General features: G+C 33.2%; 1 long non-coding RNA gene across 1 annotated transcript; it reads right to left on the reverse strand.

Annotated features, from left to right (window-relative positions):
• Positions 1–4731: 4731 nt before the first annotated feature.
• LOC141710621 (uncharacterized) lies at positions 4732–5864 on the reverse strand. Its single transcript, XR_012570981.1, has 2 exons — positions 5096–5864; positions 4732–4968 (listed from the first exon to the last, which is right to left on the reverse strand). It is a non-coding gene; the product is annotated as an uncharacterized LOC141710621 (long non-coding RNA).
• Positions 5865–6300: the final 436 nt, after the last annotated feature.

Here is a 6300-nt window from a genome sequence, read left to right on the forward strand (position 1 = left end):
CACTCTCAACAGTCAAGCATTTAAGTTTAATCTTTTCAAGCTCAATTACCTGATCCTCTAACACAGCATTCCTATCACTTAAAAACACATTATTCTCTTTGATCCTAGTGTTTTCCTTGGCTAGTGATTTAAGGGAAACTCGCAAGTGATATAATTCATTGGACATATCATTTATGGCTTCATTGCATTTATTTTTAGAAAGCTGAGAGAGATCAGTAGTAATTACCTGGTTGCTTGATGAACTAGTTTCATTTTCATCAGAATTAGCCATCAGGGCTAGGTTGACATATTCCATATCATTATCTTCATTGACTCCATCTGCTGCCCAATCATCTTGAGTGAGAAAAGCTCTTTCCTTTTGTTTGAGAAAATCAAAATACTTCTTTTTATAATCAACTTGCTTAAATTTCTTCTTATCAGAGGTTGGCTTCCTACACTCACTTGCAAAGTGTCCACTAATGCCACAGTTATAACATTTGAACTTGGATTTGTCCACCATGTTTTTGTTTGGCTAAGTGAATTTTGTATTTTTCCTGAACTTCATCTTTGCAAACCTCCTGGACAGAAAAGCCAGATGTTCATCAACATCATCAGAGTCATCCTGACTGGAATTGTTTTCATCCTCAGCTACTTGCTCTTTACCCTTGTTTGATTCTGATTTGCTTGTGCCAATTTTGAGACTTGGCATTGTCTTCTCCTCATTCCTGGCTCCAACCTTCTCACTGTCAGCTACAAGTGCAACTGATCCTCCTTTTCTCTTTCCCTTTTCCAATAGCTCATCTTGCTCCATCTCAAGTTCATATGTCTTCAAAATTCCATATAATCTTTCAAGTGTGAAGTCCTTATAATCTTGAGAATTTCTTAGAGAAACAGTCATAGGCTTCCATTCCTTTGGTAGAGACCTTAGAAATTTTAAATTGGAGTCCTTGACTTGGTACATTTTGCCATACAGCTTCAATCCATTCAACAGTTTCTGAAATCTGTTGAAGGTATCATTCAATGATTCTCCTTCTTCAAAATGAAAATATTCATACTGTTGAATGAGAAGCTGCATTTTGTTTTCTCTAACTTGCTCAGTGCCTTCACAGATAAGCTGCACAGTATCCCAAATTTCCTTAGCAGTTTGGCTGTTAATGACATTGTCAAACATATCTTGATCTAGGCCATTAAACAGAATGTTCATGGCTTTCTTGTCCTTGTGAACCTCTTCAATATCTTCAACAGTCCATTCTGCTTTTGGCTTGGGAATAGACTGTCCAACAGCGACTGTTGCAGTAGCAGCCGTGGCCACCTTGTGAGGGATGTGAGGACCATTTTCAATGCAGTTGATGTAGCTTTCATCTTGAGATAGAAGATGTAAATGCATCTTCACTTTCCAGTGATGATAGTTATCTCTTTCCAAGATTGGAATCTATACACCAATATCCTTCTTACTCATGATGTTAGCAGAATAGATCTTTAAACTCTTTGTATGTTAAGATCTTGCTCTGATACCAATTGTTATTCCCAGTGGACTAACAATGAGATTTACAGAAGGGGGTTGAATGTAAATCTCAAAACTTTTTCAAGTTTTGAGTAGTTTCTAAGGCTAAGTATTTTAGTGAGCAAATGTGTGTGAATGGCTTGAAGCTAATACATACATATATATATTCAAACACAAATATAAAGAACACAAAGAACTTAAAAACTTTTCTGGTGGATTTGTTGTTCCACCAGAGATGTGTTATTTCAGAAAATCTGTGATTCAAAGAATTAAATCACAGCTGCTTCCTAGTACAAACTAGATGATTTTCTCTCTGGTTTTATCTAAACAGCTCTGGAAAATTCACATCTAATTATTAGCTGCTACTTGGTTTATATATCACCAAGTTTACAAGTGAAGACAAAACTGTAAAATACAATTAAAAAGGCTCTTCACATGTTTCTTCTTCATTTCTCTATCCAATACAATTTAAGCTTAGCTGTTAATCTTTGAATACTTCCTTGTTTGCACCAGAATGGAAATGCTGCATTTTCTTGATTCCTCTTAGAGGCTTCCACATTCCATTTTGTCTCTGTCAACCCATGTGCCTCTGTCATCTTATGAATTGTCACTATCAACTGCTAATGAACTAAGCATCCGTTGAAGCTTTCATCCGTTGATGCCTTATCTGTTGAGGCTTTATCTGTTGAAGCTTTATCCGTTGATGCATTGGCAGTTGAAGGCTTTATCCGTTGAAGCACTTATCCGTTGATGGATATTATCCGTTGAAGCTTTAGAGACATCCGTTGAAGCTTTGTTTCTTATCCGTTGAAGGTCTTCAATATCAGTTGATACTTCTTCACTTATACAAAATTACAAGGCATGAAATATTTAAAATTAGCCCTCCTATTTGCATATCCACTAGTAGTCAACATGACTGATAATTTCCTACAACATCTAAGAATTACAACTTGAATCCAGAGAATGAAATGTGCTACAATACTAAACTTATTGCTAAGTAAAGCTACTCCTTCAACGGATAACCAAGATGGTCTTATCCGTTGAGGCTACAAATACTAGATTTCTACTTAAATGTTTTGTATAACTTATCATCAAACTAATACACATATTCCTAACAGCTAGAAACCATGTTTCATGCAAAACCCCAACATTTTGGTCTACACAATACCATTTTCCCCAAATATGGGTAACTAAAGTATGCACCGCTATTATTACTAATTTAATTATATACATGTTGTACACACTAAGAAGTATACACTAAGAGACCATAAATTATATTTCATATTTTTAAACTACATTGCTACTATGTAAAACCAGGAGGATCATTTTCATAATAAAATGTTGTGTATTAACTTTTGAATGAATTGCATTAATATTTGTTACATTTTTTTGGATAATTGAAATTGGGTTCAAGACACGAGATTAACTAATTTTTAAAATCTTTATGATGTACAAGGCAGTAGCTTGCATGGACTGTGATTTTTTTAGCGTCAACACGATGTGGGTACATGAATCTTTGTGCATCCTATAAGAATAATTTGATAATAAACGTAGCCCAATAATTGAAACTTATTTAGAGGAATAATATGGAGGTTTATCTTTATTATGACTTGGAATATTGAATTGTACATTAGATATCAGGGCCAATATACTTGTATTTTGAACCTTTTTTAAGCGAAAGCTTATATTTTGAACTTGTAATATGATATAGATTCCAACACTTCCGGCTTGGCATGATTTATTCTTTTGGATAATTGACACTGAAGATATATTATCGGAAATGAATCAATATTCTTAAGAAAATAATTTTATAATCCTATTTAGTTAAAGCCCGTGCCTTGCACGGTTTTTCATGCTAGTTTTTAATAATGCATTCACCATAAAATTTAGTTGTTAAGAGTTTAGCGATTGATAATACTCTAAATTTTTTCTAGTCAAGTTGAAGGATTTTAACTCTGGTGTTTTGATGTGTCCTAATCCGAATAATCGCCTGAATTGGGATGGTGTTATCATGCACAACAAATAAATATGTTTATGGCGACTTGGCTCATCACTGACATGTTATCTAAATTTAATTGCTATTAATTTTTAATATTGCATTCACCATAAATTTTAGTTGTTAAGAGTTAGCGATTGATAATATTCAAACTTTTTTATTCTAGTTAAGCTGAAGGTTTTTTTAATTAATGTAAATCACTTGATGCATATGAAATACTACTACATTTTAGTAACTTCTTGTTAAACATGAAATTGCGTGTCTTTCTTTTTATACTTATTGCATTTGATTTTCATAGAGAATTTATTTTGGCATTTAAAATTCTATCGTTCTAAGAACTAACAGTTGAATTTGATCTGCATGTAGTTTTTTCTCTCAGGTTATTGTAAAAAGATACACATAATACCAAATTTTTATTTGTAGACTGTTAGATATATAATTATGTATTTTTTGGATTATCTTTATTTACTTAATTTTTTAATTTTTATATCATTTTGACAAAATTACAGCAATTTGAGCATGCGAATTATGTTCTTGTATTCTACTTTGTTATTCTATTTTCTAGGTCAGCTATGCAAGCTTTGTAATCAGAGTTTCCGTAATAGTTAAATTCTTATTCCCAATGTCATATTTTACGATCACACTCTTGACTTAGAGGTCAAACTTTTAATTTACAAATCATTAAGATTTTTACTCTTTAAGCCTCAACCTGCTCGAGGTCTTGCTGAAAAATCGTAGTTGTTTAATATTTCAATAAAATTTTGAGATGTTCAGTTAACTATAGATAATTATTTTATATTTAAAAATAAATAAATATAGTAGTTATACTTATTGTTCAACTTAATCCATCTTCTGCAAAAATATTATATAGAATTATCACGGTTCCGTTTAGAAAATTTAGACACTAATTTAATATTTTTAATATTATGAAATGTTAACATAGTTGAAAAATCATAAGCATCGATTTTATTGTTTCATGTTGCTTGTAACATAACATATCAATCAAGTTTTAAGTGGCAACAGAGAAAATGTGGTATTCTAATGAGTTAAGAAGATACTGCTTGCTTGTAACATAACATATCGATGAATTTTGACCCCTATACAAATATTGCATGTCTGCTCACTTGTAGCATTGCACCTCAACACATTTGCATTTGTCCATGTATATGATATCTAAACTTAAAAGAAAAAAGCTAATTTCTAAGTATGAGAGAACTTTGGAGGAAGCAAAACATAGTGATTAATCAACTAATGAGATAATTGAGTTTTCATCATTTAAATGAACTCATATACATGATAGATACAACTGGAAATATGTAGATCAAAAACATAAAAACTCCCCACTTCTCGTAATGATATACCACATAAGGTTGTACATCATAAAGAAGTTAACATAGTATATACAATGACAGATACAGGGAATGCAAGGCTAACCTATGACATTTCACCCCGTCTGACCTTAAAATTCAGAAAAATATTTTCTTTAACCCTGAAAAAATTAATTTTTTGTCAGAGATTTCATAGAAAATATCTTAGCCACGATGGAAATTCTCATTCCGTCATTGCGTATATACATATAATACTCATAGCGGATGGCTAATATTTTAAGCATGCACCTGAAGGTCTGATTTAAAAGGGAAAGTCAAGAGCCAACAGTTACAGCGTTACACGAATTACTTCTCCAGAAGCCAGCCCCATGAAATTTGTCCCACATCTCCTTCTCCAGTTGCATCATATCATCATCCTTCTCCATAGCCTCTGCCATTATCACCGGGTCTCCTGTCTGAAACTCTGATTCCATGGCATCACAATAACCACAATCACACATTTGATTATGTCTGGCCAGGGGTAAAAGTAAGCTTCCTTTCTTCATCAGCCTACGTCGTCTTTTCTGCCTAATCACCTTCCTACACAGACCTGTCGGAACCTTGTACACTGCCAACAAAAGTAAATCAGCAATAGCTAATGGCGCACATGCAACTGCTGCAATACCTGCTGTGGTCCCTCCCGCGACCTCATTGAATCGACGATTATTGTGGGGCATATGCGGTGAGGATGACCACAACTCTTGCTCAGCGAGTAGCATTTGTCTCTGGTCATGAAAAGAGGAATATAATAATGATTTACTCCGTCTATGTAGCAGACTCTTCCTATCCGGAGACGGGGAAGAATGGTTGAGAACGGATGATTTAGACATAATTAATCAGGAATTCTGGAAGGTGATCGTGGAATAAGCAGATGAAGTTGGGCGATAGCCGTGTGGGGAAACACGGCGGGGATAACTGGGTTGATATAGAATCAAATGAAATTTCCAAGTATGTTTTAACAATTTTTAATATTGTAATAATAAAGTGAGCGCTAAAATGTAGGATTGTTAGTACATGATGATCGTGCATTCTTCTATTATTTAGGCTCATACAATCTTTTCCTTCATTATCGACAATACAAGAGTACAAAAAGACGTTGTTACAATACTTTCCTAATTATAGACAATACAATAGTATATCCTAATTATAGCAACACAAGCGTATAAAAAGTATCTTTACGATCTTCTCCTAACTGAAGACAATACAATAGTACAAAATGCGTTGTTGAAATGACTAATAAATCACAACGATTATCCAGCTAACGTGTTTTATATTCTACATTGAATCTTTTTACACAAACAAATCTTTTACAAGCTCACTGGTAAATAAATAAAATTTTTGAAATCGGAATGTAGTTCTCTCCAATTTCTTATGACTTCATTACTCTTAATGGTTGTATGCATAATATAAGTTTAATATAAAATGACGATTACAAATTTAATCATTAACATATT

This window comes from Apium graveolens, chromosome 3 (assembly GCF_009905375.1).
Source record: "Apium graveolens cultivar Ventura chromosome 3, ASM990537v1, whole genome shotgun sequence".
Lineage (NCBI taxonomy): Eukaryota > Viridiplantae > Streptophyta > Magnoliopsida > Apiales > Apiaceae > Apium > Apium graveolens.